This window comes from Pelodiscus sinensis, chromosome 17, assembly GCF_049634645.1.
Source record: "Pelodiscus sinensis isolate JC-2024 chromosome 17, ASM4963464v1, whole genome shotgun sequence".
NCBI classification, from domain to species: Eukaryota; Metazoa; Chordata; order Testudines; family Trionychidae; genus Pelodiscus; species Pelodiscus sinensis.
This window is the reverse complement of record NC_134727.1, coordinates 8818292-8844045: the sequence shown is the minus strand read 5'-3', so window position 1 is coordinate 8844045 and position 25754 is coordinate 8818292. Positions and strand designations below refer to the sequence as shown.

Genomic DNA, 25754 nt, shown 5'->3' with positions numbered 1-25754 from the left:
AGGTATTTTTGTTGTTTTTTGCAACCCTCAACAACTCCTGATCTTCTTGTACAGAGAGGAAGAAATAAGGAACTGACCCTATGGTCAGTTTAGCTCACCCCAACAGTAGAGGCATGATCTTTGGGTTAAGCCAAGCCATTCGCCACCTGCCTTGCTTCTGCTTAGGCTACTGATCACACAGCAGAGCATGCTGTGTCTCTCACATGCTACTAGAGTGTGTTAATAATTAATGCTAGAATATGTGCCTATTTGGGTGGAGTGAGAGATCAATGTAGCTTTGGAGGAATGTGGAGAGTTGCTTGTATACTCTAGCCTGCATTGTGGTGATTTTAAAATTGCCATCTGTATCAAAATAGTGTACCTAATCATGCTCTGTGGTAGGGTATAAAAGGGGAGACATAGTCATATTAAGACAGAAAATGAGGGAAAATAACTGAAACATGAAGAAATTCCACCTGTCCTGCAGGTGATTTACAGTGAACAGCACCGAATTCTTTAATAAAGGCAACCCTTTCCTTTGGGACAGGTGGAATTTTATAGCTTAAGGTCTATAAATGAAAGAGGATGCTTATTAGCTCTTGGTCCCATTTTAATTGTTAATTTTCCATTCTTCTTTAAGTCAGTTTTCTTCCGCTGAAAAATATCGGAAGTTAAAATCTGAAGCTGGACAAACAAGAATCCCTTGGCTCACATCACATGTGCAATGCAATTTATACAGCAAGCTGCATTGTCTAAGAATAGAATTGTAAAGACATGCATGAATGCTGACTATATTCCTGTGGGAAGTGGAAGCTGCATAAGAAAAGGAGTAAGCCCTTTCTAGAAAGTTAGGATAAAAATCAACACTAAAGGGACTGTGAGAAAACATTCCCATGTAGTCACCTTCAATTTACTAAAAATAACTTCATAATAAATTCCCTAGAGAAAATCCTTTAAAAAATTAATGATGTACATGCTACTTCTGAGGGAGATGTTACATTGTTTGTAAGTTTTATTAACAATTCACAATTAGGTATTTTTATGATACTTCTAAGATAGTGAATTATGATGACTGAAAATACCCTCCAGCTTAATTGAGAACCATTATGTCTAGTAATTGCCACTGATTTCTGCAAACAGTCATTTTTCTCTGGCCTATTAACATAATTTGAATTTTTAATTGCACTTCATAATTATCTGTTGGAGTTAACAAACAAGCCCATTTGCTGAAGTGTTTAAGAACAAAACCCCCAAATGGACTGAATAGTGATGTAGTATTATTATTAACAGACCTTGTGAGAACACTTCAGTATGCCAGTTTTTGATGGGGGCATGACTTTTGGTAATAAAAGTGCACTTTGGATTTCCCGCTTATTGCTTTATTAATTGTAGTAAATGCTGCATCTTGTTGAAGATTTATGTCACTATTTGCTGTTTTTCCTTTGTTTTCATTTAGTTCTTGGTACCTACTTTGAAATGACCACCTATGGAATTACAGCGAATAAGAATTCTTTCTTGTACATTTTAGGTGTATCCACAAAACATATACCAGTACCATAAACAAGAAGAAATTTGATCTAGACATAGGCTGTAATGTCCTGAAGGCAGGGACCATCTTTCTTTTGTCTTTTTGCAGCACATAACACAGTGGGACTTTGGTCCTTGACTTGATCTTTTAGGTGTTATGGTAATGCAAATAATAACTTGTAATTGTTGTTATTTGTGCCTTAAAGATCCTGTTACAATATGTTCGGGGTTTTCTATAGATTAAACTAGAAAGCCCCCAGAGTGTGGTTTTTAAAATTTGTTTTTTATTTTTCATTTTTTGCTTCTTCCTCTGATACATGAGCACTTTTCAACATGATACCACATTTTATCTAGCATCAAGAGGGACAATTTTCAATTGATATGTTTTTACAAAAACCTGGGCCCTACTTTCCCACCAACCTCACATCCGCTAACAACCTTCCTCTACTACTTCCTGTCTCGTTAAACCTTTAAATGACCTTCTCTTCCCTTCAAACAGAAAAATGATTTGCTTAGTCTGTACATTCCATTTGCATATTCCTTTATTTCTTGCCATCATGTTGAAAACATAAAAGCAACTGGGGAGCACCAAGAAGTTGATTACATGTGGTCTGATGGCAAGCTTTCTCATTGGGCAACAAGCAACAATAATCCATTTAAATTCCTGGAGTGAAATCTGGGCCCATTGAAGCCAATGGAAAAACACTCAGCGACTTCAATTGGATTAAAGTTTAAATCATTTTCTTTTCTTGTTAGATATCATCTTTGTGTACATTGATATTGTCTTACCACATTTTTTTTTCTAGAACAATGATTATCTTAATTTGTTCAGGAAATCCTTGCTTTACTAGAAACAAACAACATAAAATGGTAGCCTTTAAAGGATTGATCCTGGATTTCTTTCCTGACATGGAGTAGTCATATGTGTATTTGTTTAATTACTTATATATTACATGCAGCTACCAGTCCTAAGCTCTTGGCATATTTGCTATCAATTAAAAATACAAATGTATCAAAAGGGAAAGGAGAAAGTTTGAACCAGCAGTTACTCATTATACCCAAAAGCAGAAAACAATTAACTCAAGTCAACCCAACCCAATTTATTCATGTGATAAGCTTCCTCAAAATCAATGAACCTACTGGAGCATGTAAGGACTACTGAATTGCATATGGATTTGCAGGTTCTGAAATACTAAACATTTAAGATAGGTGAAAGGGTCTTTTCCCTTAGCCAACTTTTAGTGTAAAAATGTACACGGGGGCTTTGTCAGTGTATTTATTTAATTGGTGGTATGCAGTGAGGCGGTAGCAGCTTGAAAATCCAGTCCTGGTTTCTGAATTAGGGATGTTATCAAATTCTCCATAGTCTTCAAATGGAAAACTCCAAGCACTATTTAAGTATCTTTAGAAAAATGTCATGGCAGTGATCTTTACAATATTAGCTATAGGCAAGACATGTTAGTGGAGGGAAAGGCATTTTTCTGGATTGGAAATGTCAGTACTGTTTATATAAATGCTTTCAACCAAGATCATGCTTCTTCATAACTTTTGAGAAGTTAGGCAGGGGATCCTGCTACTGCTCTAAACTAATTCATACAGAGAAGTTGCTACTGCTTAATGCAATTTTATGCCTGTAAGCAAGGCATATATTATACAAATGGCAGCAGTTAGCAATCTTTTCTGACACGTTTATCCTTTCAGACTGAAACTCTTATTACTGTTATTTTTCTCATCACATGATCACAAACTGACTGTCATTTAAAACTTTAAAGAAACCACAGTGACAGAAATTTCCTAGCCTTTCCTATTTCTGTCACCCTTCCATATACAACTTGTTTTAAACCAGGTTCTAGTACTTTAGCATTTAGACAGAGGGCTTTCAGATAATCTTCTCAATTAGTCTCTGGGGCTTTAGAGAGGTAGAAAAGTGCAGTTCTCTTAACAGTGGCTGAAATTATAGGTTCAGGCTAAAATTAAGGGACAAGTTTTAACCAATCTGGCAAGAAAAATAATACAGATACATAGAGAGACAAATCTTGGACCTTTTGGATGATTATAGGGCTGGTAAAATACGTGATAGTCTTTTAGAAGATAATTGTGTGATTTCCATTTTTGGGAATTAAGGTAATAACTATTCTTTTTATTCATCTGGCAGGTGATGAATCAGACTCTGTGTTTTCCTCTCTGTATATCTGTTCTCTCCATCTTCCCTTCCTCATCTGCATTCCCATCAAGCTCAAAAACACTCTCTTCAATCTATCTAGAAGCTTGAATGGGAAGTCATGAGAAGAGCAAAAAAAATCATCTGAATTTTTTGCCCTGAGCAAACTGCTTATTCAGTCAACTATCAAATAATTTCAGAGATGTATTGGTTTTAGTCTATGAAATTCTACCTTGTAATAGTTAAAAAGGATTAAAGGCAGTAAACAGGTGTATTTACCATTAACAGTTTGTTAGCAATGAAAATAAAGTAACATTCACAATGAGAAAATAATAATTAGTTCACAAGCAGCTAACTCTTACTTGATTTGTTTTATTGGCATTTCAATTGGAGAAACACTATTTAATCATTTAAATGTTGAGCAGAGATAGGCTACAGCTGCAAACTTAGACTGAGTTCTATTAAGCCATAAGATTTTGGTTCAGCCTGTTACAGACATAGAGGCACAACACAAAGCTTTTCAGTTTGATTATTTAAAAATTCACTGGCATTTAAAATCCAGGTCTCTCTCATGTGTAAACCAAATTATTGGAAAAGGGCTTATAATCTTAGTAGTCTCCTCCCCCCACCTCCGCTGTGTGTCACACAAAACTAATTCTTCATGCTTTTCTATGAGAGACACAGGGCGCTTCCTGAAGAACAAGGAAGAAAATAATGATTACCTGAATTATTTGTTGTCTTCATGTAAGCTTAAGCGATGTGTAAGGAATTGTCATATCCAGTTTTATTATTTTTTAATTATTATTACTTCAGTTGTCTTAAGGTCCTTCGGGGAAGGACTTTAGCAAAGACTTTCTGAAAGTCGAACTACACTAAATCAACTAAATCACCCTTGTCCACTTGCTTGTTGACTCCCTCAAAAATTCTAATAAATTGGGAAAGCATGATTTTCCTTTAAAACAGCTGTGCTGACTCTTTCCTAACACAGGGTATGTCTACACTACCACCCTAGTTCGAACTAGGGTGGTAATGTAGGCAACCAGAGTTGCAAATGAAGCCCGGGATTTGAATTTCCCGGGCTTCATTTGCATAAAGCCGGGCACCGCCATTTTTAAATGTCCGCTAATGCGGACTCCGTGCCACGCGGCTACACGCGGCACAGACTAGGTAGTTCGGACTAGGCTTCCTAGTCCGAACTACCATTACTCCTCATTTCACGAGGTGTAACGGTAGTCCGGACTAGGAAGCCTAGTCCGAACTACCTAGTCCATGCCACGTGTAGTCACGCGGCATGGAGTCCGCACTAGCAGACATTTAAAAATGGCGGCGCCCGGCTTTATGCAAATGAAGCCCGGGAAATTCAAATCCCGGGATTCATTTGCAACTCTGGTTGCCTACATTACCACCCTAGTTTGAACTAAGGTGGTAGTGTAGACATACCCCCAGTGTTTAACTATATCTGATCATTTTGATGAAATAATATGAATAGATGTACTCTCCTTTCACATCACAGCTTGCACTTGTGTAGAAAAATTATGGAAAAGCAGATATTTAGTAACTGTTGAGCGGAATATGTAGCACATGCTATTTCAATACATACTGTTATTTATTATGTATTGCTAAGGGAAATGATGCTGTATCAACAATTGTTCTGACTCCATGTGAGTAGATGATCTATAAGATGTTTAGAAGGATGTTGTAGGTTTTTTGGGGGGGAGGGATATTGGAATTGGTAGTTGTGTTTTGTTTGTAGTTTTTGGCTGCAGATCAGAGAGAAAGATATTTGGTACATCTATTTCCCTCCCAAATATTTTAGCTTCAGTGGTCCCTTTCATTGTTCTTTTTTGTTTGACATATGAGCATAAAGTGCACTCCTGAATCTGTGTATCACATCCAGAGAATCCTATTGGAAACTTCCATTTGAAATTGTTTATTTGGATTATCAGCTATAGACAGTTTTGGGCATGCTCAGTGTTCGTCATCTCTATCTCAAATTAAGGATAAGAAACAATCTCATACTTTTAAGCACGCTTTTTTCTGAAAGATATCTCTGTTGACTGATTGAATTTTTGACAGTGAAAATGTGTACAGTTATACTCAATCCACTTTCACTGACTGGTTTTCTTCCTGAAGTCTCTAGGTGGGTTTAGTTATGACTTATAACTTGAGCATGGCATTTTGGGGAAAACTGAAAAAGTAGTATAAATGTAAATGCAAAAAGATACAGCTCATTCTGTCTTTGAAATTGTTGGTGTGAAAAGAACTCAACAGTGTTTTATTTAAACAAGGTCTGCTTCAACCTTGATTGACTTGCAGTAAATTGCCTGGTACGAGAGGCAAAAGGAAGTGGATAGAAAAATGGCAATCAGCACCAAATGTTTCACATATTGATTGACAAGCACCAGAGATGTGCTAGAGTAAGATAAATTGGCCAGCGGGGCCCATCTTGACAGCTCCTGAGATGGGAAAATTGTTCCTGTTAATTTGCTGCTGGGACCTTGTCATTTATTGGGATATACATTTGAGTGTCTTCTAATTGTATAAACAAAGTTTGGATTCCTATGCGGTGTATTTCAACCTCTGTTTGATGGTGTTGTTTTGTTGGTGGTTTTTTTTGTCTGTGCCATTTCTGAGCTGTATTTGTAAATGGATTTGCGATTGGGGGGAAGGGAGTCATTTAAAGAAGCAGTTTAACCTGAAATGTAATATAAACTTTCAGACGGGTAGCTGAGTTAGTCTGTAACATGAAAAACTTAAAAAAACAACAAATAGTCTAGCAACACCTTAAAGACTAATGAAACATGTAGATGGTATCATGAGCTTTCGTGGGCACAACCCCCATTTTGTCATTATGGACTGAACCTTAGGGCCAGTTTGACTTCACTGATTACTTTGGACAGAGTAGCCACTAGGTCACCTGTGCTTTTTCCTGAAGGCCTCTTCTTTAGAAAAAAAAAGCTTTTTCTGAAAAAGGCTTCTTCCTTGTAGAATGAGGTTTACCACTGTTGGAAAACCCCCTCTGTTCTTTCGACTTTCTGTCAAAAGAATGCAATAGCAGTGTGGACGTAAGTTTAGTTTTTCCAGAAAAACAGCCATTTTTCAAGAAAAACTCTGCAGGATAGACATACCCTGAGTGAGGAATGTAGAACAGGGCCTCAAATGAGGTTCATAGAATAATCACATCCAGATTTATATTACTTCATCCCAGCAAATTTAATCATTATTATAATGAAAAGATTTCTTACCTTTTTAACACATCTCATTCTGTACTTGCAAATGCCTTTTAATAAGGTTACAGGCTTTTTTGGAGGGGGTGGGGGGATGTTAATACTGCAGGGTAAAATTCTCTTTTCTATAAAGAAGTTTTTTCATCTCTGCAATTTCTTTTCATTAAAAGGACATTTTATCTTTTTAATTTCCTGTACTGCTCTCCCAATATCCCCATTAATTATAAGTGGCACCCACTAGTGCTGAGATAGTTAAGGGTCTGACAGCCTTTACATTGGAATCTTCCATTTACAAATGTATAAAAATTTGATGTAAAGTGAATCTTGACATAAATATTCTCAGCTTAGGGGTGAATGTCTGTTAGTTTTCTTTTATCATTTTCTTTTTTTAATCTAGCAATTTCCAGTGTTAATTTATAGTGTGTTCAAAGAGTAGATTTTTGTTTGTTTTTTGTTGTATCTTTAATTCTTAAACTCTCATTGGTTTTAAAAAGAGTGAAATGGTACAGACAATTAGTCCATATTGGGAACTCGAAAGAACTTTATTTATTTTGCATTTACGTTGGTCTTTTGTGGCTAGACTCTGATATTGCCACAAACCCTGTGATTGGGGCAGTTCATAGGATTGCACAGTGCATAGTGTATTGGTCCACCTTGCCCAGCGCCTGGCGAGTCTCTCTACAGCCCTGCTAGCATGTGATGCAATGGTTGCTTAACATTAAGTGCACAGCATCCTCCATAGTAATTTTAGGACAGGAAGCAAACTGCAGAAATAACTAAGAAGGGATGAATATAATAACCAAAGTCCACTCAGCTAGAATATCCCGTAACAGTACATCGTATTATTTGTTTGTTTTTATACTGTGCTATCACATGAACTATATCTCTGGATTATAAAGCTAGTAATTGATCTGTTTAGACATGCCAGTCTTCTTGGTTACCTAAAGCAACATATTTATCTGAAGCCAGTGATCAAAATTAATCACAAGTGACTGTCTTTATCAAAAGGTCAAAAAGAGGTTACACCCAGCCTGTACTACGTAAGTTGGAAACTTCAAATTAGGGATCTCTGTGACTTTGACAGAGTTTGAGAATAATTGCAGCTCTGAGTTTTCTCATGTTCCATCAAGAATGTGTGATCTTCTTCACGTACCACTGAGTTTGGGCACATGACTCATTAGTTGTCCTTTTCCCAGGAGATGTGGTTTTCTGTAATGCCAGATATGATAGCCTGGCTTGAGCATTATGTTGATATTAGTGAAAGCTTTCTGAGGATTGTTTTATCAATAATTAGCATTTATGTAAAACAGGTTTGGGGAGATCTGGGAACATTCTAATAGTGGAAACTAGCTTTATTTCCTTTTGTTGTCTAAACTCAGCTTTGGCATCGGGTGAAGATCAGATGGCATACTTGCATGCACATTTACAAAATATATGGTACCCATGTATCAGAGGTCTGAATTTAAGCTCTTTACTTGAACATTTTTCTGGCATGAACATTCAAAGCAATTTAGCTGATACAGGTTTACAATTAGAGAAGTTAAATTTCTTTCTTCTCAGCTTTTAAATTACTCCTTCATTTTGAAATCACACAAAGTTTGAAATTCAGTCCAAGTGAGGTCCCAAGCAAATCTCCAGGGTGAATTTCTCCCTAATTACATCCTGATTTTAGGACTTTGTTTTTATCCACAGCAATGGTAGAAGGAGCTCCAAAACAATTCCTTATATAGTTCAACTATAATGGTATATGAATAGCTTGCTAATGCCTCATTCTATGGTGATCATATTAATGCTAGCTTGCCTTGATTAAACATACAAGTGGATTTGTCCATTTCATCTTACTCTGATGATTGGCTAAATCAGAAGTACAGTAAACATACAGCACAAAATTTGACTGTGGTGAATGATGAAAAAAATCACTGGAACAAATTATTGTTTTCCAGCTATGAAGATATCATTAAGCATATGCCAAGTAATCAGCTTGCAAGTGTAATAGGTTCATGAAGGAAAGGAGTTTTCTAATCTTATTCAGTGGTGTTTTTCCCAAGACAGCAACAGCTTTTATCAAATGAGGGTTATATCTTCTCATTATAGAATCTAATCTCCCCAAAAGACATTCAACAGCTGCAAAACCCTAGCATCTTTTAGTTGTAAATTGTTTTTATTATTTATCCTCATTTAACTAAAAAAGAAAAGGCCATCAGATGATTTAACAAGACAAGAATTTAGTGACTTTAGCTTTTGACAGCAGCAGATAATTTCCTCATATATTGATCTCTTTAGGATCCATTTTTAGTGTGAATATCGGATTCCCTTCAAGTGTCCAAATTCTGCACGTTTTACATAGGCCTCATTTAAATATTTGACTTTTCTATGCAATTTGAAAAAAGTTGTGAGTGATCACGCTCTAGACAATAGGTACTTTTCCACACACAGTTTGGTGATAATAGTACTCTGCATCATAAGGTGATTTACGTGTTTACGACACTTCACAAACACATTATCTTCACCTATGCCTCTACTACAGAGGTTAATTCAGATAACACAGGGTCACAGAATGTGAAAGCAGGAGAGCCAGGAACAGAATTCAGTATTCAGACCACTGAGTCACCTCTGTGCATCACATTTTCACTCTCCTGCTGACAAAGACTGAGGGTCTTAAACATACATGCTTCTGCTTTTTGAAAAGAAAACATGCTCAATATGGAAATATTTTACTCTTTAATTTCTAATTCTCTCAGTCTTTTTTTTTTTTTACTTTTTCTTTGGTATTTAAAAATAAACGACTTTTGTTTGGTGGTTGTTACATAATTTAAGGGTTCGTTTGGGGCGGGGGGAACGCTGCACAGTTTTTCCTTCGGTGCAGGCAAAGTCTGCTTAGACTGATGAGCAATGCAAGCCCATCTTCTTTTGTTATTTTCATGAATATTACCTTAACTTCTCTTACCTGTTCCTGGCAATTTGAAAGTACACATTCCTCTTTTAATTTCGAGACCGGGATCCTGCAAACTTAGATACTACGTTAATCTTCATCCTAAAGAGGAAGTAGCATGACTCCAGCAGAATTGCAAATGAGAATTATCTGTTTTTATTAAGACCTCAACAAAAATCCACACCCTTAATAACACCATATGCTGTACAATTATAAAGTGGGCAAATGTCAGACCGATGGTGATATGATAATTGTCTAGGCCCTTGTTTGACTAAAGAATTATATATGTATTATGCTGATAATGGGCACATTTCAGATCCTAGCAAAAAACAGTCTGTTTTATTAAACTATGCCGTGTCATCAGGCCTGCCTGTCATCATGGGAAGACAAAGGGTGCATCTTCCCAGGGGCCCAGTGATTCAAAAGGACCTGGGTCTCCTGGCTGCCGCTACTGCAGCAGCAGTGGTGCCTGGAGCCCAGGGCCCTTTAAATCTTTGCTAGAGCCCTAGTTGGCAACACTAAGGAGTGGCTGGAGGAGAGAGGGGGCACAGTCTGGGCGATGCTTAGGGCTAGTGGCTGCAGTCCCACCCATTCTGCCCAAGACCATGCACTTTCTTGGAGCACAGAGCCATTTCTCCTGCACATTGCCTGGGGGGCGCTGGCAATTCAGTTGGACTCCCTGCCATGGCCTTCTAAATGTCTAAATCACCTTGGAGAAGGATGAACATTTCGGGGAGTGGAAGTAGAAACCGTGGATGATGGTTTGCTACCTTTACTCATTTTGAGAAGTTTCTTATTACACAAATGATTCCATCAATTTCATTGGGCCCACGGGAAGCATGAGCACTACTCAGTGTGACAGAGGCAGGCCAGCCTGAATCTTGCAGAAATGATGTGTTTGTGCAATTCCTGTTCAAACTATGGTTACACATAAAAGATCCTGGTTTTCCCCCCACAAGGGCATAATTTGCCGGACCGGACTAGTCTCACTTGTATTGTATTTACTTCATGTTTTTGCATTCTCTTGACTACAGTGATGTCGGCTACTTATTTTGTATTACATACGCAATGAAAAGGCGAATCCCCAAAGCCTATTGTTTCCTTTATTTTGTATATCAGATCAGTTTATTTTAGAATTCAGTAGTTGGTTTCTTACAAAGAGGGCTATTAATGCCATAGTGACCACATATTGCTGCTGCTTCATTGCTATTGTAAATCTGTTGAATGTTTTTCTCTGATTCTTTATTTTTGGCTACTGATTTAAGTATTAGGTTTTTTGCTTCCCCTCACAGAATCACCTTCTATGATTTCCCAGTGTGGCACTGTGACCTTCCTGCTGATTCACCATGCCTTGACGAGCCTTTAGGTATTCAAGACCACGTTTTCAAAGGATTCAGCCATTGCTCGGCTGAGTGGAGCAATGTCTCCTCCTTAGGAAGCCTGCTGCCTAGTGAAACTTTCAGTCCTCAAGTGGTGCCCTGCTGCCTAAGTGCCTCATGGAGCATTTGGGGACTGTTAAGAGCCTACAAAAGGGATTTTCAGAGAGCCACCAACTGACTGGGGAACCACCTAAATTAGCCAGGCGTGAAATGCAGAGCGGAGGGGCAAGGGAAGGAGAGATAGACTTACATGTCTGAGAGGCTGACCTAGTGTGTCTGGCTGTTGTGCCAGATGTAGCTGCCTTTCTCTGCTCTACCTCAGCTTGGAACTCTCTCCTGGAGTTAAGCATGTAAGCCAGGCCAAGTGCTTAAATAGTCTGTGCCATGCTGGCACCCAGAACTGTCTTTCTCTCTCTCAACTCCTGCTTATGCTCAATACCTCTCTCATGCTCAGCCTACATTTCCCTGAGCTACTAGTTTTGTTTGTGCAGATGCTGTGTTTCCCTTCCACCTACTGACTGCCTGCATCAGGCTTTCCTGCTGTGCGTCTGACAGGTGTCAAGTTTTAGATGTGCTCTGCTCACGCCTTCAGAACTGGGCCTTGCTGGCAGGACCAGCATCCCCCCTCCCTAGCTTCAGCATAGGCTGTGGGGTGTGACAACTGTGTGCTAGGTAGGCTTCTTTGAAAATGCTAACCACCAGAAATGTAGATGTCTTTGGCATTTGCGGGGGACAGAGAGGAGTAGGTTAGCCAGTTCCTGAGCTGCACATTTGAAAATGTCAGTGGCATCTATGTGGTGGATTTCAGAGCTTATGTGTTTAGGAATTTAAGCCCCTAGGAACATCAGTAAATCTTGATAGGAATCAGACTGTCTCCTCTTATGTCAATTTTATTTCTTCTTTCCTGTTCACAAGTGGTGACACTAAAATTATTTTTCTCTGTCTGACTGTTTTTGCAAGTGCGCTGCTTTAATAGGTTGGTAATTTAGAAGCATAGTAACTAACTCTCCTCTGTCCTATCTTTCAGTCTCCCCTTGCTTTAAACTCTGATTTACTCCTGTTCCTATCTTCTCTCTGATTTTCAAACTTGTTCACATTATTAAAAGCTGCATCATGAAATTTAAATGATAGGAAGTGTCACTGATGCTAAAGAAATTCATCCCTCATAATCGTTTTAAATTTTCTTCCCCACTTTTTTAGTGTACCTCATTTTGGACCTTTCTCTAGTCTAGGCAGGTTGTGAAATATGTGACAAAGAAGGCTTAATTGAGTTCTCTTTAGAGGTAAATTATTGCTGCTGCTGACAAACCAACAGGCTCACTATTGAGCAATGTCTCACCTTTCTCCTGGGAACTGAAAGAACAAACTAGTTAGCTCTGGGAGCAAATGAGAAGATGAGGATTTGAACCCAGGCACTCCCATGTAAGAGCCTTTATTCCCCGATTCTCCATTCTTTTGAGTGCAAGTATACAGCAAATGCAGTTTCAGTTATGAAAATGGAGGCTAGGGTTACTATACCAGAAAGCAGACTATACTTCTGGAGACCATTCTAATTGAATTATCCATGTCTCTGAAAACTTGCATTCTTAGTGCCAATTTTGACAGTACGTATTTAATTTATTGAATCTGATTTTTCTTGAGAGAGCCCAGCCTGAAAGTCACCAACCATAGACAATTCCTGATTTTCACAAGTGTTTGAAATACAGGTTATTCTTGCAGAACAGCTACTCAGTGAAAGAATGGTGGAGAGTCTGCTGAATGTGCTGTACCTCAGGAAACTTTCACATTTATCTGCTGCCTGCATAATATATATTGCTGTGCACTGCGAAAACATGCATCTTATGTTATCTAATTGTTTCCTGACACATTTAGCAACATTTCACACTTTTTAAAGTGACATTAACATTGCTGACTGTGTAGGTGCTTCAATTAGGTTGGCTTTGAATTAGAGCCAGAATGCATTGCATGTCCCCTAACCATGCTCACAGAAGAAGAAAAAAACCCCATATGATTCACAAAAAGAGAGACTTGCCAATATTTTAACGTAGGTTCCTATTAATTGGGCCAACTCTATGTGTATTTGCGCAGGAATGGGTAGGCTCAGCTTTGCTGGTTATAAGACAACATTTTCCAGCAAAGATATCCTCCAGCTGATGTCTAGAGGCCTCCTTCCGTGTTATTTGATAAATGAGTATATGTAGTACTGGCCAGTAAGACATTGGCATGTGATGTTTGAAAGTAACTTCCATTACAATAGCGTTGCATGTGGGTACAAAGTATAGGGAGTCTCTGTATTGCCACAGGAATGCATATTATATTCAGTCAATGAATACGGACATTTGAATGTCCACCTCTATAGTCAGCTCTCTTTGTTGTTATGGTGTCAATTATAATCTCATCATCTTCCCTCTGTGAAAATATTCTGTTCTCCCGTGGGGTATCTTTTCAGCTCACTTGCTGTCTGCATTTACCCTTGGGTTTCCCATCGGGTGTTATCTAATTGATCATTTAAGAAATACTGATGTGAAAATTTCTCTTTCTCTTTCCTGTTCTGTGAAGTAAAGGACAGATTCACTTTACCTCTATATAAGAAAAGAAAATCATGCGTATTTGTTCCCTGGTCTTCAGAAACAGACCAATCCAAAAAGGATAGGTAGATTCAGGCATGCATTTGATTGTATTTATGTATTACACAATATGTGAATTATTTGGACCATCCATGTCTATTCTGTGTATGGAAAGATAGCATTTTAGATAAGTACAAATTATGTACGTCATAATCTTTCGATTATGAAGATTACCAGTTGTATAAAGCTAGTGGAAATCTCATTTTGTTTATAAATGCCCTCAGCTATGGCAGGCTAATTTCTTGATGTCTTTCTAAGTGTAATTTTTCAAAGAAGATATGCTGTTTTGCTACAAGAAGTCCTAATGTAATATGTTGAAGATACGTGTACTGGTGCAGCAAAAACCTGTGAAGACAGCTCATTTGTTAACCCCGTAAATGAGATTCTTCAGAAAAGCCCAAGATTGCAAAGTTACAAATAAAATAAGCTTTTTACTCAGTTTATCATTATTAAATCCTAAAAGGTGATAGTCTTTCTAAAAGAATTTGATATATAAATACATAATTTATGATTCATTGTGGAATGAAAAAGTTTGGGGCCATGAGCCTCCTCCTGTTGAAGTTAATAGCAAAACTACAATTGGCATAAAAAAGATGAATTAATCACTTGGCCATCTTTAGAGCACTGTACTTTCACTGCCTCTCTCTCTCTTTGTCTCTTTCTCTCTTATGAATGTTGAATAAACAGACCAAGGTTCAATCTCTGTGTCTATAGGAAATATAATAATTTTATATAGTACAAAAATATGAATATATTTGGCCAGTTTGCTAGGATTTCAGTATAGATGAATGGGCCCATTATCTCTTTTAAGAAAACGTTGTAACATGTAAATTGCAATCATCATGGCCTTTGACTGCTTTACTTATATTCTGCCCGCTAATTTATTTCCCCTTGTACACTCTCTAATTTTCCATCCCTGTGGTGTTTCATATAGCAGCCTTTTTTAAATTAAGCAACCTCCCTTCTCTTCCCCCCCCCCCAAAAAATAAAATAAATCCTTCTCATCAGTACAGAATTTCACATCAAAAAGTTTGGTATCAGCTACTTGTTCTGAGCTACAAATGAGAGATTGTTTATATTTTTCCAGTCTCTTTTTCATGTCTGGTTTGCTGAGAAAAGGGATTTTTTTAAAAGTACCAATATGTTTGTTAAAAGCTCTCTAAAACGTAAAATATTTTTCTGTAACATATGTTTTATATACAAAATACATGATGGTGTGTTGTAATGTAAAGATTTGATTGGCATTGTGTGGAACTGACCCACATAAATTTAAGGCATTTCCACTATTGAGTAAATTTGGTCAATACAAATTCGTGTCAACAAAACATAAACACAAACGCTTACACCCCTCACACTCCCACTAAATAACCTTTAGTATAATACTAGACTGTACTCCCATATGGTACAGCATATGCAGAGTTTGAAAATATGAAAAGTCTTCCCTCTCCCTTTCATCTCACATGTAGTGTTGAAACAGAGCCAGAATGTGTGAGAATTCGTTGCACACACTATATACAGTGTCACATTCCTTTCTGAGGTGTGTCAAATCTCAAACCAGCTGCTTGTTTCTAACGGAATGTTGCAGAGAAATAATTAGAAGCCAATTCTGCTCTCACGTTTTCCTGGAAAGTTTAGAATATATGCAATATTTCATATTATTTCTGCATAAACTTGATGATGATGATGATGATAAAAGTTGAATATTGTTATCAGTAGTACAGTTATTTCCTGGATCAAGTTAGTAAAAAGGGATAGCAAGTTGATAATTGGTCATTGCTATAAAGTCTAGTTTTTTTCAGCTTAACTTGTGCTTATGTGTATGCCCATGCTGCATTCTAAAAGTGAAAGCAAATCATGTAGCAGTTTATTTTGCATGGGTTATATTTATGAAAGAAACATAAAAATGGCCTGTTAGAGCAATGTCACAAGCTCATCTTCTGTAACTTCCAGAGCTCTTGTTAAAAAGAAGTTCCGTGTCTCGTGGAGCTGAGCATAAAGAACTCTCAAGTGCTAATCCTGGTTTGCATGTTGATTCAGGTTCTTGCACATGTCACTTCATTTTTCTTTCTCAGTTTCCCCATCTGTTAAAAGGGGTAGTTTTTACCTGCATATCTCCCAGGACTGTTGTTACAATCAATTAATTACAAAATGTTTGTAGAATGTTATGAATGCAAAAAAACGCAAAAGTTCTCAACATTGTTAGAATGAAATTCATGTTTTCACAACAGTGGGGATGGGTTGGAGTCAGCTATTAATAACTACCACAAGTCTGTCTTTGTACACTGCATTTTTTCTAATATTTTTTTCTAATACTCTTGTTTACATGCAGTGTATTTTATTCACTCTTTTCCCCTTCCACCTTTTAGAGCAGTGATCTCCAACCTTTTTAACCACAAGATCACTTTTTCAATTTAAGTGCAATGTAAGACCTACCTCAAAACCAAAAACCCTCGCCTGGCTTCCTTCCCTCCCCTTTTCTGAGGCCCTGCCCCCTCCCCCCCCCTTCTCCAAGGCCTCATCCTGCTCAGTCCATCCCCCTGCCTTCCCAAATCTCATTCACTTTCACTAGGCTGGGGTAAGGGATTGGGGTGCAGGCCAAGAGGTTTGGAGTGTGGGAGGGGACACCCTCAAGATAGGGATATGAGGTGGGTTCTGGAGTGGACTAGGGTATAGGGCATTTTCCTGGGGAGCACAGGATTTGGGGTTTGAGTCCTTCCCTCCCTTTGCCCACCCTGGGGGTGGCCAGACAGCCAACACAGGATAAGGGACCCTCTGAAGGTAGGGAAGTGTTGAGGGTTCTTGAGCAGACTAGGGGATAGGCATAGGGTATTTGTCTGGGGAGGACAGGATTGTGGGCTTGAGTCCCACCCTCCCTGGGAGTGGCCCAACAGCTGCCCCAGGGATGGAGCAGCAGAGGTGAGGCAGGCTTACTCCTGCCCTGGCCCTGCACCACTCCTGCAAGCAGCTGGCATGTACAGCAATGGCCCCACATCTACAGGCACCAACCCCACAGCTTCTACTGGCCACAGGTCTCCATTATTGGTTAATGGCAGCTGCAGCAGTGGTGCCCACAGGCAAGGACAGCATGTGGAGACTCCCTACTCTGACTTTCTCAAGGGCTGCAGGGACGTGCCAGCCACCTCCAGGAGCACAATTGCCACAGGGATAATTACTCCAGACACGACAGGTTAGGCATTATAGAACTCACTACTCAAATAATTAAAGAATTACATTTAAATGTAAGAGAGAAATGAAAATTATGAAATGCACAGACAAGTCAGAAACTAAAAATAACCCACTTTGCAAGCGGTCAAAGTAGTAACAACCCCCATGTACATGTTGGGTCAAGAGACGAGAGGGAAGGACAGCGTGTGTTTGTGAGAGTAACAGGGACACACACATTGTGTTAAAGTGACAGAGATTTGCATTGCCAAGCTCCCTCCATTCCCTTCTCTCTGTGGAGAAAGGGTACAGGAGTGGGGACACCTGACCCTTTTCTCCCTCCCACACTCTACACAGCAAGCAGGAGGCACCCAGGCGGGCAGCTCCTAGGCAGAGGGCAGGAGCAGTATGACAGTAGGTGGAGAGACAACCAAAGTGCCAGCAGTTGATAGCTTCCTGGCCAAATTGGTCAGGATCACCTGTCAGAGGCTCCAAGATCTACTAGTTGATCCCGATTTACTGGTTGGTGACCAATGGTTTAGAGTCCATCTTACCCACTTAAACATGTAAAATCTTTGGGGCAGCAATATTTCCACCATCTTTTTGTACAGCGGAGCTCCAGTTTCATTTGTGTTCTGGGGCACTATAATAACACAAATAATCAGGGCTCGACAAATACACTCGCCCGCTCGCCCGTGGCGAGTAGATTTTACCAGCTGGCGAGTGCCGGGGCAGACTGGCCTGGTGGGCCGTTGTGACGCACTATGGGTGGCATGGCCCCATCCGATCCGCCGGCTGGCGGAGGAGCAGAGCGCCACTGGGAAGAGGGAAGTGCGGTGATTCTTGCCACTGGGATGCTTGTGTGCAGCTCCGGCACGAGGAGGCGGGGCGGGATGCCAGGACACTAGCGTGACCTGCCCCCGCTGATTTTAAAGAGCCGTGGCAGCTCGGCTCTGGCCGCGTGTCCCTGGGAGCTGGCTGCGGCACACGGCGCAGCCAGGGCCTGCCCCACCAGCTCCAGTCCTGCCATGGCCCCAGCCCCTCTTTGTCTCCGCACTGCCTGTTCCCCACGTCGCCCCTGCACCCTGGCCCCCCTGCTCTCCCTCTTCCCTGCGACCCTTTGGCTCTGTGCCGCCCTTGCACCCCGCACCCTGCTCCCTGCCCCCCCCAGCTCTGTGCTGCCCATTCCCTGAACTGCCCCTAGACCCCGATCTCTCTGCCTCTCCCTTTCCCCGTGTCCCATTCCCCGTACCTCCACCGCACCCTGCTCCCCCAATCCCTGTGTACCTCTGGCTCTGTGCCTTCCATTCTCCACGCCACCCCCGTACCCCGCCACTGTTCCCTGCACCCCTCTGGCTCTGTGCTGTCCCTGCACCCTGCTCCCCCTGTGGGTCGGAAGTGAAGGGTGCTTGTCCATAGGGAGGGGAGGGGAGGGGGTGGACAGGGCAGGGAATAGGCTGCTGTAACCCAGCAGCAAGTGAAAGGGGGAGTTCACTTGAAGAGCCTTTGTCTTTATGGAGAAAAATGAATGAAAATGCTATTTGCTATTTATAGGGCTAAAACGGCGGGACAAAAATGAAAAAAAACCATTGCAAAATGCAAAAGTGTAGAAAAACAACAAAAAAGGGGAGTGGTGGCCAAAAAATGTTTTTCTTGGGGCAGCAAAAAACCTAGAGCTGGCCCTGGGGGAGGGGAAGGGGCTGGGCTGTGGGGAGGGGAGGGGAAAAATATGGGGAAGGGGCTTGTACTGAGGGGAGAGGAGGAGGTCAGGAGAAGAAGAAGAAAGGGGACACCAAGGGACAGGGGTGCAGGAGAGACAAATCCCAGGGGGCCAAGTGGAGACAATGAGGAAAAGGGCAGGAGGGGAGGGGTCAGTGGGAGGATGGACAGGGTGATGCTGGGAGAGGAGAGAGTAAGGCTACTGGGGGCTACAGAGGGGAGGGGGAGGTGCTGGGAGAAGGCTTGAAAGAAGGGGTGGGCATGAGGAAGGAGGGAATGGAGCAAGGAGGGCACAGGGGCATGAGGGAAATGAGGGCAGAGAGTGGTGAGGGGGTGGCTATCAGAAAAAAGAGTGCAAAGGGGGTAGGGGCAGTGAGGGAAGGGGGAGGCACCAGGAGGGTGCAGGTGCCAAGGGATTCTGGGGGTAAAGCAGAAGGGCAGACACCTGCAGTGGAGGGACCAGCACCAGAGGAGAGAGGCAGGGCAGGTGTGTAGAGGAAGGTTTTAGGAGAGGGGATGAGGAGGGGTAACTCACATGATCAGAGTGGGGCTATTGGAGGAGTGGGCACGGGGGGGGGAGAGAAGGGCTGGTGGAGGGGGCAGGTCTCAGGAAGGCTGAGGGCAGTGAGAAGGACAGGAGTCAGGACAGCAGAGGAGAGTGAAGGGTTGGGGGGCAGCAGGCACCAGGGGAGCTGATGGAGAAAGGGGAGGAGACATGGCAGCAGAGAGAAAAGATAGAGGTTTATAAGATATTTATTAATAACTTGGGTGATATTTATTAATAACTTATTAGTAATTACTGTTCTTATTCTTATTAGGAATTTATGCCATTAAAAAAACACTTTTTGTGGGGGAGGGTGGCAGTCCCTTTTTTGCCTGGCGAGTAGGGTTTTCCATAATTTGTTGACCCCTGCAAATATTTCAAACATTATCATGTCTACACTACAAAGTTAATTCAAAATAACAGCCGTTAGTTCGAATTAACTTTAATAGCATCTACACATACAAACCGCTATTTCGAATTTAATTCAAAATAGCGGAGCACTTAATTCAAACTTGGTAAACTTCATTCTGTGAGGAATAACGCCAAATTCGAAATAGTTAATTTGAAATAAGTGCTGTGTAGACACTTATTTCAAATTAGAGGGCCTCCAACCCTTCCCAGTTCCCCCTAGTGGCCACTCTGGGCCAAACCAGGAAAACTCCTCTCCTCTCCCCCAGCCCCGGGGCCCTTTAAGGGGTAGACTCTGGCCAGACGGCACTTGCTAGAGCAGTCTCTGCCCATGACCCAGTGGCCCCAGGATGAGCCCACCATGGCCCAAAAGGGACACAGGCGCACCCAGGAGCAGGTGCACCTGAAAATCAAAGAGCTGCGGCAGGCGTATGCCACGGCCACCAGGGACGGTGCCGCAGCAGGGGCTGCCACCTGCACCTACTTCCCCGCCCTCAACCAACTCCTGGGGGGGCGGGGCAGTCCACGCCAGCCCGGGAGGCAGCAAGCCGGGACCGAAGGGCCCTGACCTGGGCATACCAGAGAAGCCACCGCCAGCTGTTCTGGCACCAGAGTCTGCAGGGTCATCCAGGGAGGCCATACCGGGTAAGTGCCAGCACTGTCCCCTGCCTGATGGGGAGGCGGAGAGGGAGACCAGGGACCGCGCACGTAGGCCATGCCTCCCACGGATCACACAGCCGTATGTGCATGTGCGAGCACGTGCCATGCCACCTTTGGGTAGGTGGCTCCAGCTGACACCCAGAGGCCGTGGCCCCATAGGCACATGTGTGTGTGAAGAGACCTGACACGCTCTCGAGCCCGGGGCAGGACCCAGCAGGACGCTCTCCCTTCACACGCCGCCTCTACACAGAGGCAGGGGACATCTCCCTCCCGCCCCGGTCACACTATACACGGCACAGGGACATGGGTGTGGTCTTGGGGCAGCTCCCAGTCCTGGGGAGAGCCAGACATCGTGACCATAGCCTCTGAGCAAGCACAGCGGCTCTGACGGTGCAGGGCATGGTCGCCCTCACGTCACAGGTGGGGGCTGGGCATCATCCACTGTGTCCCCAGGGAGAACTGACCACTTCTCTTCTTTCTCTACAGCTGCACCAGCTGCTCGTGCAAGGTGTACCACCCAGCCCGGGACATGCTCCTGCACCCACGGCCTGCTCCAGACCACCACCAAGCAGCAGGAGTACCTGGAGGCCCTGCGAGCCCTGCACCACATCGTCCAAGCCTGGATTCTGGAGGACCTGCAGCTCCGCCGGGAGCAGCTTGCGGAGGAGCAAGTGAGGAACTGTCACCTGCAGGCCCTGCTACAGACCATGGTGCCCTGTGCCAGTCCCGCACCTGCTGCCACCCCAACTATTGTCCCTCCTCCCACTCCTGCCCCCCTCCCACCTCTTCCTCCTCAACCTCCACACCTCCCCCTCAATGTCCACACACCCCCACCTCAACCTCCACACCCTCCTCCCCATCCTCCTGGGGATGCCGAGGCCCCCTCCCTCGCTGTGCTGGGAGGTGGTTGGCCCGGCGAGACCCTCACCCCTGATCCCTGAGCTTCCCCTCCCCCTTCTTTCCCTTGCTTCCCCCTTCCAGCTCCCTCCTCCCTGTTTTCCCCCTCCCCTCTCCCACTCTCTCTCCTGCCCTCTCCCACCTCCTTTCCCCCATCTCCCCACAGTTTCATTCTCGCCCCCCCCCCAGTTGCGTTCAATAAAGAGAGTTGTTATTTTTGAAAATACGTGTATTTTATTTGACATCGGGAAGGGGGGGGATAGGGAAGGGTTAGTGGAAGGATGAGAGGGAGGAATGGGGCACAAGCTTCCGGTGGGGCAGACCGGGGAGACTGTTAGCACTCCTCAGGGTGGAAGCTCTCCCGCAGGGCCCCCTGGATCCTGACAGCCCCTTGATGGTCCTCCCGGATGGCAGCCTGCAGACAGTGCAGCCAGGCTGCTGGCAATGTGTCCACGAGACGCAGCAGAGCCCCTAGGGGCAGGTCTGGTTCCATGTTGCAGAGTGCTGTGGTGCCCCGAGTGAGGGCAAGCAGAGCACTCTGAGAAACAAATGCTTTGCTGTCCCTCAGCGAGGTAGACCAGCAAGCAGAGAAACCTGAGAACTGTCTGTCTTAGATGGGGGGGTCGGGTCTCTTTAAGCACAGACCTCAGCTAGCCTGAGGCAGCAGCCCTACACACTAAGCCCAACCCTGATGCCCTGCTGGCACTGGTTCCGTCCAGCCTTACCTTTGATTCAGGGTCGACTGAATGTGGACGTGCTATTTCTAATTAGAAAAACGCTATTTTGAATTAGTTTTTGTGTCTAGATGCATTCTTTCAAATTAGCTTAATTCAAATTAAGTTAATTCGAAATAACGCTGTAGTGTAGACATACACTGAGTAATGCAAGGTTGATCTCTGCATACCTTATCTAACTTAAGCAAAAGAGTAGCTGGAAGGTGCACTATTATTTCATATGCATAAAGTGTCTTCTACAATTTGGTGTGTACCACTGAGAGCTTCCTTCCCTAGGTATTACTGTACAATTAAAAATAAAAGCTAATGCTTCATGATACAAAACAGTATGGATAAGGCAAAAGACAAACAGAACCCCTACCACCCAAATCAAATGCTCAGATTGTACATTTTCTTCACTGCTGCATTTTTAGAAATGTTGAAAATGAGGGTGCACCGGTCTTGCCTCTTTAATGTTTGTGGCTAGCACATATCTTCCTATGCCTCACTGCCTCTGGCAGCATCACAGAGGCTGCATTTCCACATGGATAAACTGTGCTTGAACAATTTCTCCAACTCACCAGACACAAGACTTTTTTTATTCCTTCCAAAATCAGGCGTGCAGGTCTTCCCTTCCCCTCCCCCCATTCCCTATAGATGACTCTTCTGTCACCCATTTGTCAGGATGATTAGACTAAGGCAAGATCTTGGGAATATGAGTCCTTTTGTCAGAGAAGAAAGTGTATGGTGACTCAAAGGCCCGGAGTCAGGCAACATTGCCCTATGATCATGATTTCAGCCAGCTGCACGTTGGGGTGGGCTGGGCTGCCTCACTTGGGGGGAAGATCACAACTCAAGTGTTGAAGGAAAGACTCTACAATGGGCGGAGAGATTCTATAGCTGAAAGATGGGACTAGGGAAAAGTGGGGACTGAGAGGGTGTAAAATTATAGTCGACCAAACCCACGTTCAGCCTTATTACACTCCTGCAAATTTGAGTTTTCCATTACACGTGGCTCTCAGTCGTCCAGGGCAAAGACTCAGAAATGGCTCAGTCTCTGCATTCACACAGGGGAGTTTGGGTTGAGTGTTAAAGCATTCCCTTATAATACGCCTCTGGCTCAACTCCTAGTTGTGGCCCATTTCTCACAGTAGTATTATTTCATTGACGGGAATGAGGTATTCTTATCGCTGTCCCCTGTCTTCAGCAGCAAAAACATTGTAAGGGGGCGTTAGGGCTGGTTATAATCCGTGCTCTTCTCATACATCTCTTGGCCCAGGATTCCAATGAGCACCCATTGGAAGCAGTTATTATTAGTGACAGAATTCTACCTGTGCTGATGCCTGCTGTGGTCACAAAGGGGTCATGCTATGTTTAGTTATTTCATGCATTTATTTCTACCTTTGTTTAAATCCTGTTGTGAGGACGATTCATGGCTACTTGTGATTGCCACAACTGGAGGATGTCCTCTGTTACAGGATTTTGCAAGTAATTTGTATTTCTAATGCATCTTTCCTGCAGTGCAGGATCCTACAGAGCAGAAAAAAAAACAGTGTAACTATCATCACTATGTATGAAACCTATTATATACAGGCTTGTTCCCATTGAAGTCAGTGGCCAAGTTCCCATTGACTTCTGGGTATCAGGCCCATTATTTGTGTTTGCTTCCAGTGCTTACCTTCTGGCATGTTTCCTAGTTGCAGGAAAAATATGTGAGTAATCTAATAAAACATGGAAATTGCTTAGCAAACACCGTAAAATTTACCATACAGGAAATATTATTGTAGACAGAAGATCCAAAGTAACTAAACATCCTAATTACTTGTCAGATTGGGGACTTCACAGAGTGTACACATCAAGAAATGTAAACAAAGACAAAATTAGGAAGAATATTGTTCCAATATATCATGCTTAATTTGCATTGGCATTTTGATTATGCTGCAGTTGCACTGCCCATTGCCCATAGTCATGCCTCAGAAAATGTTACTTCTGGGAATGATATTGTGGGGATAACGAATAATTGTCTGTCTGAGTAATAGGGATTACACACCCCAGGCCAATTAAGCATCTAGCTACCCCAGTGTGGAAGGACTGTCATGCACTATTTCTCTCTTCAAAAGTGCTGTAGGAATTATATTTTCCCCTTTTAGTGAGGGTCCAATCCCAGTGAACATGCAGCTAGAAAGGATGACAGGAGAATGGTTTAATTTTGTATGAGCTGCATTGCTTTCCTGTCTTCTGCTGGTGGAAAGCAGTCTGAGCATTCTAAATCACCCAACAGGAAGTTACAAGGTTTTGTAAAATGGAAAAGAAAAAGGTGTAGCCAGTGATTATCTTCGTGTAGGCATTCTGGCCAAGTCCAAGATCCAAGTCCCACAAAACATTTAAGCACATATTTAAATTGTAATTAATCCCATTGGCCTGTCGACATCAATGGAAAGACACCCATTAACTTTAATTGGTCTCTGGATCAAACCCTATGTGCTTTGCTGGATTGGGCCCAAGTGGTCTGAGATACAGAACAGGAGAAACATAAGTACTCTGCTGAAATGAGGGATAGGCATACACTTCATTTTAAGCATATACATAATCCCATTGTGAAAGCCACATGAGGGACAGCATTACGTAGATCTAAGAGCAGGTTACTGACCTGCATTGTAATCATGGTGTAATAGACCAGGTCAGATCTGGGCATTGCTGAGGGAGTCAGTTCAGAGTGAATTGCTGAAACCCCGAGCTATTTACAGCCCACAACTGGAAAGCTTTCCCATGTAGGCAACAGATCATTCACACAGAGCACTTCAGCTGTCAATCTGGCCAGCAGCAAGCCTCACAAGCAAAACCCCTCAGACAACCCAGCTTTCCCTGTGCCACAATCAGTCTCAGACCTTACACACAGGTGAGAGGTTATAAAATCCAATCTCACCAACTCCACACAGATCCTCCTGGTCCCAAAGGACCAGCCACAGTCCCAGGCCAATTTACACTTGAGATCTTACCCACAAGAGCACACTGGGCCAGTCCTTTAGAACCTAAAATCTAAAGGTGTATTGATAAAAGAAAGAAAAGGTTAAGAGTGAGATTAAGGAGAATACATTAAATACATCAGTCACCAAATTCTTGATGCAGGCCCTTAGCAGAGATGTTATAAACTGCTAGCTTAAAAGTTTCTGGTGTACATTCTGTATCAGGATAGGTCACCAAATCCTTCCCAGTGCTCTGTCCATAGCAAGGATGAATCGGGAATCGGGAGCAGGTCTGAAGACAAGATGGAGACAGCCTCAGGAGATTTTTATATTCCTGGTGTCTCCTAAACTGAAGCTGATCAAGTGACCTGTCTGTGTTTCACATACAAGTAGCCATTTTGCTCTGGCTGGTCTGCAGGCTTCTCTAGATGCTTTCCTCAGGTGTGTATTGGCCACTCTGAGAACCATTGTCTATAAAGCTAATTAGCACAGCCATTCACTGAACAATCCTTCCTCACAATAGGCAGTCCAGGCTCATTGCACCCTCCCAGAGAGAGAACATTTAAAATACAAGCACAGAGCCCATATTCATCACTTCACATACAAAACCATGTAAGTATATGAGTACCATGCATAGAATCACTAGAGGATAAGCTTTCATTTGACACCTCACATGCCCACTTCGTACAGAATTTGGGGCAAACGCCTCACATGGGCGACACAATGATCTGTCTGCTCACTTTAAAATCCAATAATGTGACACATGGGAATATGCTTTCCACGGGGTTTTCTTTCTGTAATAAATTATAAGGAATCAAGGTGTTGTTTTTTTATGAAAACTCCTTGGCTTAAA

At 42.5% G+C, this 25754-nt stretch overlaps 1 protein-coding gene across 5 annotated transcripts in view; it reads left to right on the top strand.

Moving 5' to 3' along the window:
* Nucleotides 1-25754, top strand: part of TENM2 (teneurin transmembrane protein 2) — a 1107817-nt gene that overhangs the window by 716328 nt on the left and 365735 nt on the right. The gene's annotated exons all lie outside the window — the stretch shown is intronic.